This window comes from Struthio camelus, chromosome 4 (assembly GCF_040807025.1).
Source record: "Struthio camelus isolate bStrCam1 chromosome 4, bStrCam1.hap1, whole genome shotgun sequence".
NCBI classification, from domain to species: Eukaryota; Metazoa; Chordata; class Aves; order Struthioniformes; family Struthionidae; genus Struthio; species Struthio camelus.
In genome coordinates this window covers 8,472,747-8,481,607 of record NC_090945.1, presented here as the reverse complement: position 1 = coordinate 8,481,607, position 8,861 = coordinate 8,472,747, and the positions used below count along the sequence as shown (strand labels likewise).

Here is an 8,861-nt window from a genome sequence, read left to right as displayed (position 1 = left end):
ACACTGACTTTCACAAGGGACCCTCTAAGGTCAAGGGCTCTGGAAGCACTTGCAGGAGAAGGACAGGCCTCTTCTCCTGCTCTTTTTCCCATCTAGAGCACAGGGAGGCAAGTAACTGCACAGCTGTAAGCACGAGACCTAGCTGTGCCTATGACTGACCTGCAGCAGTGCCTTCACATGCTCAGGCTGCAGGGCTCAAAACCCCTGGGAGGATGCCAAGCCCGGGCCTGCCTGCCCCTGCTGCAGGAACCACCAGCTGCAGCAGTGTGAGCTGGCTCCCCTCCTCACTCAAGCTCTACCTCCCCCTCCAGCCCCTGACAAGCACACTGAGCTTCCCATGGGTGCCTGCAGGATCACGAGAACAAGACTTGTGAGAGCACAGGGGCGGGGCAAGGTGCAAAAACCTCAAGTCCAACAAGCCCAGGTGTGTTGCACTTCTGCACAGAAGCCACTTGCATCTGCCCTGCTCAAAAACATCGTGCCCTGCTCCAGCTTTCAGCCTAGTCTCTCCTGCCTTCAGCAGGCAATTCAGTTGTGATCCTTGGGTTGCCTTTCTCATGTGGACCACTCCTGCCACTAGGGCACCCCCTGATGACACATTCAGACCAACACTGCCATCCCTGAGGCTTCCCCTGAAAAACACTGCTCCTCAGCAGTCCCTCAGCTCCTATTGCCCAGGGGAAGGAGAAAGGGGCCACCACCACCACACCAGCTCTTACAGAGTCATAAGGAAAGACAACACATCAAGCCATTCATATGCTTTTTGGAACCAAGGCACTGAATCTCTCTGCCTGAGCTGAGCAGGGGAAAGGGGAAGAGAAGAACTGCACGCCCCTGTGTCACCACCAGCAAGTGCTGACACTGAGGCCTGCAGAAGGCATGAGCTCAGCATCTTTTTTTTATCCTACCAGATGTTCAGGAAAGGAGACTTAGGATGGATTTGCTGCCTTTTCACAGGCACTGAAGCCACTCTTTGGCTCTCCTTTATTCTGAGGAAGGGAGCCCACTCTGAGCAGACCACAGGTGAAAGCCTCTGAATTCCTGATGGGCTGGGACTATTTGAGACAGCTCAAGAGGAAAGAGCATGGCCTGCATCACAGCACAGAAGAGAGCTAAGAGGAGAAGGGGCTCGTCCAGCTTCGGGGCTCTTCCAGGGTGACAGTGACCTCCTACAAGCCATTTCCATGAGCTCCCCTTCACCTTGCTTCCTCTCCGCACAGGCTCCCAGCAGGAGGCTTTAGGCCTAGCAGGCTCAGCACACCCCATTCTTCTTGCTGCTTCATTTTGTGTCCAGCTGACTGAAAGGCTAGAAGAGCCATAAAACAATGTGAACAAGGACCCTTGCAACAGATCTGGAAAGCACATGTCCAGTTTGAGAGGAGCCAGGGGCACCAAGCCCCAGGAGGCCTTCAGAAAACCCGAGCCCAAAAGCAGATAGGTACTGTGATTTTGAGCTGGGCAAACACTTCAACAATAGCTCTTAACAATTATGGGTAACTCATGCTTATCCCAGGTTACCTTGGTCAAGGCAGCACTCCATGAACACTTAACCCCATTTAATACTTTCTAGTTCCAACCCTTTATATTTGACTCCAGGTTTCTTCTGGGAAAGAAATGCTGCCCTCCTCACACCCCCCTCAAAGCCATCTCTCTTTTATGTTGGTCTCCCTTCCCCACAAGCATCTGAAAAGTAGTGGGTTAGGAGCCTGTAGAATGCTACCCCCACCTACAAACCAGTGCCAGAACTCCTCCCCAACTCACCTTACTGAGGTTCTTACAGGTGCACCTCATTTGTACATGGCAGCTCATGTCAGTCAGCTAACCCACCCAGCTCCCTTTGCAGCTGGGACATTGAGGGGGTGCTATGACTACTGGCAATTAGTAGCAGTCAAGCTTTTTCTTAGGGCTACAGCATTCCCCACACAAGTTGCAGGAGCACCACCCCCCACAGGAAAAACCTCTTTGTAGTAGTACAGAGCCCACAAGCAAACCCCCAATGAAAAAGAAAGTCAGTCTAACTCAGCAGAACAGGAACCTCTAGTGATAAAGGAGCTGAACAGCCCCCACTGTTTCCTAAGACAAGTCCGCAGAGAGCCAATGCTTTGTGATTTCAGCTGGTCATTGAAAAGCTAAACTCTCCACACTGGGAACAGCACATCATGCTGTTCCATGCAAAACAGAGATGACTCACCCCCTTCTGCAGGTCAGCTAGGGAGAGGCCACCCAGGGAAGCTCCTTGGCATGCTCAAGATGGAAGAGCCAAGTGCTTTGTTAAAGCAGCAGAAGCTCATGCTCTTAAGGCCCAGAGATGGTTAAGAGAACTTCCCCACAGCTGCTAGCTTTTCCCCAGCTGCAGTCCTACACATACTTCCCTAAAGCTCCCCAGAGAAATACTGGCCTATTTCAAAGCCACCTCAAGCCAACAAGGCCTACCACTGCCCTTGAAAACATAGTACTGCTAAAGTTCTGCCAGACCCAGCCATCAAGCTCTCCAACTGAACTGGAGACTTCTTCAAACACTTGATGCTTGCTTGCTTGCCTGCCCGCCCTGTTTTCCCCTGCTAGGCTTACTTAGAAGAGAGACAGCTTCTTCTACACTTATGAGAACCCAGGTGCTCTGAGGAGACCTGACTCACTCCCTACTTACACACTTGAAACACCTCAGCCTCCCTGTTGGGAAGCACAGTCATCTTCAGGCACTGGAAGTCACCTAGCTCTTCAAGAGCAATCGGTTGCTGCAAGCAGAGAACAGTGCTCTTCCAGAGCTCCCTTCAGACCTGAGAGCTTAGCCACCTTCTACTGAACCCCCTCCCCCCATAGGGCAGCCTTTGTCATGGCATACAGACAGGCAACAGAGCACACTCTGGGAAGAGTTACTTAGAAAGCCTCTGGAAGGACAAGGAGCCTATGCCTGACCAGTCTTGCTGGCTTCGCTTCTCTGCTTTTCAGGTGCTCACACTGGCAGCTCAGCTGGTGCTGTAGAGCTTGATCCTTTTGTTTTAACACAACAGCCCAGAACACAACCCCACTGCAGGTTAAAAAAAACAAAACATGGTTTGGATCTATTGATGAGTTGGGGGGTTCAAAAACCTGTTCTCAGCTCAAGTGACAAAGCAAACCCTAGCAGCAAGCACTCAACCACCATTAAACACTCACCCACTGAGCAACAGAAACCACAAAACCACTCCAGAGAACAACACAAGCTCAGAAGCAGAGAGCATCAGGACACACACACACAGCAACACACAGCTCAGAACTCCCCCTAACCCTTCAGAGAACACCAAACACACTGCTCTCAAAAAACAGCCCAACCACCCCCCCTGCAACAGCCCCCTCAAAAACCAAACACCCACTCCACCACAACTCCCTGCCAGGAACAGCCACCCCTGGGGCCAGGGCTTAAATGCAGCCCTCTGGCCAGTGGGGAGAGGAGATGTGGGTGGAAGCCCCCAGGTGACTCTGGTCAGGGAAGCCCCAGCTGAGTCTGGTCAGGGCAATTAAGGCCTACTGGTGCCCTCAGGACCCTGGCGGGAGAGCAAACAAGTTTTGCTGTGCCAAAAGGCATCTTCCCTTAGAGCACCACCTAGAGAAACAGGGCTGAGTCACACTGAGCTCATCAGGTGCACAGATCTTCCCAGCAGCTGCTGTCACCTGCCCCCAAAGGCCTTCGGCAGAATGGTAGCCAAAGGCTTCTTTGAACACCGGCTAGCGCTGGATGTTGAGAACCTTCCCAACGTTTCCAAGGAGCTGTACCCGCCTAGATGCGCAGCACGAGCGCACAGTCATCCGTCTCCTGCAGCTGTTCTGTACCTTGCTAGCTATGGCTCAAGCGCTCCCAGCACCAGAGGTGTTGGCTTTGGATTTAGCAGCAGCCCTCACAGATTTGTCTTTTCGGAGAGTTTGTCCAGGCGTTTTTGGAACCCATGCAAACTGTTCACATCCAGCCAGGAAGTCCAGAGCTTAATTATGCATTAGGCAAAGAAATACCTCTCGAACGCTTTGGGCCTGGCCTTGGCTAGCACTGCCTAGGGGCTTTTTTGCATTGGTCCTTGCAACGCGAGAGGTAGAAAGCAACAGCTGTCTTCTTTTCCAGAATGCTTTGGTGCTCCCTCAGAAAACTCTGAGCCTCCTGAATTACTCTGCTGACAGTTAAGAGGCCTGGCCCTGTAACGATGGCCTGCCCCGTCCAGACCCTGAATGCACTAAGAGGTCTTAACTGCCTCCAGCAGCCTCACCTGGCACCTCCGCCCACGCACCCTTTGCCCATTGGCTTGAGGGCTGTATTTAAGCTGAGCCTTGGGGCTGGAGGCTTTGTTTAGTGGGGGTTGGGGGGTGTCTTTAGAGTTGTGTTGTGTTGGGTCTTTATGTTTCTGTGGCAAGTTGTGGGGTTTGTTTTTAGTGTGTTTCCCCACCACCCCCCCCCTTAGGTAAGCCTTCTAGTTGTGATGTGGCTTTGTTTGTGGTTTTGGTTTCTGCATGTGAGTCTCAGAGCTGTGTTGTGGCATTCCTGCTCTTGCAGGGGGGTGGGGGGGTTTTACAGGGGTGTTGTGGCTCTAGCTTGAGCCCTGCTTCTTGGGGGTGGGGGGTGTGTGTTTCCTTAAGCAGTTTTCTGGATGGACTGGCTGTGTTATTTTTTCCCAGGGCTGGGAGTGGGCTCTGTTGCATCTGGAGATGTTAAGGGGCTGTGTTGTGCTCAGTGAGGTAGTTCCCTGGTGGGTGGCTAGCCTTGGGTTGTGGATGCTTGTTGTGGTGGGGCTGGCTTACTGCAGTTGCTGCAGGATGTGTCCCCAGAACAGGGAGGAAGGGCTGGCCAACACCAGGTTGTTCTCAAGCCAGGCTTTCTGTGTTATGCTTCCCAGAGTGTTTGGGTCAGTGTTAATCCTTGTGCTGAATGCTTAAGGCCCCCCTGAGTGGAGGAGGGAGCAGCAAGTGAGTCAAAGCCTGTTTCTGTCCCCAGACCCTCATGGGTGACCCAGTCACTCATGACTGCTCCTGACCCAGTCATTCATGACTGCTGGGTTTGGGGGGCTGGGTGCCCTGCAGTGTGTTCACAGCAGGGAAGCTTTTCTGAGGGCCTTGTTAAGCTTTCTGCAGGCCCCTAATGGGGGCTGTAGCTTAGTCAGGGAGGCTTTTCCTCAGGTGTGGGGTAACACCCCCCCCTGGTTAGTCAACTGAGCTGTGAGGACTTAACCCTTCTTGTCCCTCTCCTAGGGCTTGAATGCTCAAAGCAAGGCTAGCAGTTGTCAGGGTTTCAGAGGATTTTTTTTAAATCCCTCCCTGAGTTCCCCTCTCCCTGAAGGAGTTTCAAGGCTCTGGGGAAATGTACTCAGGCCTGATTAAACCATCCCCCCCCCCCCCCCAAGGCATTTGGGAGAAGTCACTGCTCACATGTGCATGTAAGACAGTGTGGCAGCCTTGGTTGAGCTTGGTTACTGTGCATGGGTGCTCAGGTGTCCGATATGGGATTGCACCACTACCACTGAGAGGGCAAACCAGACAGCTTTCCCATGCTCTCTTCTCCTGCTTGCACTGTTGACTTGCCTGCTTCATGGGCTTCCTCAAGAGCTGAGAGAGGGATGCTTCAAGCCAGGCAGCCTGGGTTTCTTCCAAACCAGGGGAGGTCAGCACTGTTAACTTCTGTGGCTTCTGAGTCCCTCCAGGATTTTCCTGTGTGTTTTAAGGGTAGCACTAAAAAGAAAAGGTCTCTCTCAGGGGTTGCATGAAAAGAAGGAAAGCCACCTGGATTTAACTTGAGAAGGTGTGGGGGGTGTTGGCTGTGTAGAGCAGCCTGAATGCTCTTGAGACTCAAGTGCTCTTGAGACAAGGCAGCATGTGGCTTCCACCCTGAGAACAAGTACAGCTCCTTGTTCTGTTTGGGGTGTCCTGGGCCAAGGTCCTCCTCTAGTTAAAAGGAGCACTTGAGGAGAGATGCTGGGGTGGTTTTTACCTTTTCCAAGGAAGGCTTGCTACAATGCCTGGTGCTGCTGGTGCCCCCTGGAGTGGGAGAGGCAGAAGGGGAGCAGGGACTGGGTCAGAGTAACAAGGGGTGGGTAGAGCTGCCTGTGGCACAGGGCTGCTTTCTCCCTTAGAAGAAGCAAAACATCTAAACTAACCTTGCTGCTAAGGCCTTTAGGTAGGGAAGGGAACAGTGACATGAAAGAGAGCATGTAGCTTCTGAGGAAGTGAGCCAAAACTGTGGAGTAGCTCTACTAGGATGTGCTTTTGTAGTTGTCTGTTAACATGAGAAGAGCAGGGTGACTTCAGGCAAGGGCTTCTCAGCTGAACAAGTCAAGTGCAAGGAAGCAGCAACAGCCCTCAGGGAGGGAAGAGCTGTTCTCATGCCTCAGGTCTCTGTGGGTTTCTTGTTCTTTCACCAGCCAACTGAATGGGTTCAGGCCCTCAAGCAGGAACCCAGCCTGGCAAGGACCTGGGTCCCTGCCTGGAGAGGGGGGGGGGGGTGGGGTGAGGAAGGCCTGCAAGTCAGGGTGCTGGGGGCCTGCTTGCTTGGGGGAGCTCCTGCCAGCTGCAGCCCAGCCAGCTCCTGCCTCAAGCTGTCCCCTGGCATGGAGGGGCTGGGGCAGGCAGGAAAGCAAGGAGGGCAGCTCTTGGCATGAGCACTCAGAGCTGTCCCTGGGGAAAGCAGGGTTTCTGGACTGCCCCAAAGCAGCAGGTCTGCTCTGCAGTGCATTAACAGCTACAAAGCTGCCTGAAGGATCTGGACAGAAGGAAATGAGTGTGACCTTCCCATTATGGGGGGGGGGGGGGAAGAGCTGCTGGCCCCCTTTCTGCTGCTGGAGAGGCCAGAGCTGTGGGGTGTGTTGGGCCCAGCAGGCCTGGGGAGCCCCCCCCCCACTGCCCCTGAGCTGTGGGGGCTGGCTGGGGGGGTGCTTACCTGGGTGCTGGTCTGCTGAGGGGTGCTGCTGGTGTGGGGCAGGCTGTGGTGGTCTGAGCAGGCTGTGTGCTCTCCTCTGCCTCGGTTTTGGGGTGGTGGGTGCTGCCCCCTGCTCCTGGGCTGTGTTTGAGGGGCGGCTGCTTCCTGCAGGCTGCTGGAGGGCTCGGTGTCTCCGAGCAGGGGCTGTGAGCTGCTCGGCAGTGTGTCCCCCCCCCCCGTGTCCTGTGGTGGGCGGCCGTTGGCCCGGGGGGGTGGGGGGGGGCGGCCGGGGCGAGGCGGCCGTTGGCCCGGGGGGGTGGGGGGGGCGGCCGGGGCGAGGCGGCCGTTGGCGGCGGGGGGGGGGGCGGCCGGCCGGCGCGAGGCGGCCGTTGGGGACGGGCGGGCGGGGGGGGCGGCCGGCCGGCGCGAGGCGGCCGTTGGGGGCGGCGGGGGGGGGGCGGCCGGCGCGAGGCGGCCGTTGGCCGTGACAGAAGCGGCCCCGGGAGCGGGGTCTTTTCCCGGGTCTGGCGCCTCTGGCGGCGGCGGGAGCCCTGCTCGGCCCGAGGCAGCCGCTCGCCGCGGGGGAGGAGGAGGAGGCGGCGGCGGGGCTGCCCGGCCCCGCGGAGGGGGAGGCGGAGACCCCCGGCCCTCGAGAGACCTGCTGGAGGTGAGTGCCGGAGCCCCGGGGCGAGGCAGGAGGGACGCTGGGGACAACCGGGGGCGGGGGAGGCACCTGAGCTGGCCCCTCTGGGGGGCTGCAGGGGGGCTCCTTGTGCCCGCTGGGCGGAGGGTCTAGGCAGGGCCCTGAGCCAGTGGCCGACCAGGGCCACAAGCCCTGGTGAGGGACCCTTGAAAACCCAGCTGGCCCCGGGGGAGGGGGTGGTGGCGGGGGCTGGGGCACCTTTTGCCCCTTGTGGCTGTAAATGCCCTGAGGGGAAGCAGCAGGTGATAGTGTGTGGGGGCTGCTTTTAGCAGGTGGCAGTCACCTGTTTTCCTGTTGGACTTGCTGTTGTGGCCCACTCGTTGCTTGTTGTGGGCTTCTTTCCAGGCTGTGTGCTTGTTGAAGGACACTTCTGGGTCTTTGCCGTGGACAAGCTGTGGAGCTCGGTAGGCTTGAGATGCTAGTGAATTGCCAGAGGAGCCATCCGGTGAGGTGAGTTGCTGTATGTTGTGACCTTGCACTCTCTGGCTAGTCCATTGACATCAGTGTTGATCAGCTGGACTGGGCTGAAATAACCCCCTGAACAAGCTTTACCTGGAGGTGTGACAGGTGCTGGCTGGCCCTGTGTGGAAGGATGGGTCGTGTCAAGTACTGTAGGTAATCACAAGGTACAACTGTGTCTGCTGTGCCTCTTCATTGCAGGCCTTGGGAAAATGCTTCAGCCCCCAAAGAGGAGAAGGTGGGGTGGTCTTGCAAGGCAGGCATCCCTGGAACCTGAAGGCTCCCACGAGAAGGTGAAAAATGTCGTCGTTGCTTTGTCTGCCTCGTGTTGCTTGGGATGTCTATGTAGAGGACGAGTCAAAGGATTGCTTCAGAGACCACCTGAGGCTATTGCATCTTCAAGTAGGTCCCGTGACCGCCTGTGCAGTGTATGATGTGTGTAGGAACTTGGGGCGGCATGTGAAACTGTGTTGCTTACCAGGGCACGGGGACCCTTTGGAGCTTGGCATGGTGTGTTTCAAAGTTAATCCTGTGCGAGGGCCCTTGAGAAACCCTGTGTTTTGGATGTAGTGGGGCCAGGGGGCACCTGGGGAGAAGTGAGTTGTAGAATGTGGCACTTGGCACTTGCTGTCTTGTGTAAGAGTTGGAATGCAGGTTTGAAAGGAGAGCGAGACCAGTTTGTGGGTAGTTTCAAAAGGGATGAATGAGTTGTGTGGCCAGTGAGAAGGAGCAGCAGTCGAAAGGCAGCATCAGCAGGCGAGGCCCTATTAAAGCTGCTTAGTGCTGCTGAGCGGTGTGTCTTTGAACAGTACATAAGCTGAAGCCCTC

At 55.9% G+C, this 8,861-nt stretch overlaps 1 long non-coding RNA gene across 1 annotated transcript; it reads left to right on the top strand.

The window, feature by feature from the left end:
* Window positions 1–7,504: 7,504 nt before the first annotated feature.
* Window positions 7,505–8,537, top strand: LOC138067114 (uncharacterized). Its single transcript, XR_011140775.1, has 3 exons — window positions 7,505–7,538; window positions 7,920–8,024; window positions 8,235–8,537. It is a non-coding gene; the product is annotated as an uncharacterized lncRNA (long non-coding RNA).
* The last annotated feature ends 324 nt before the right edge of the window (window positions 8,538–8,861 follow it).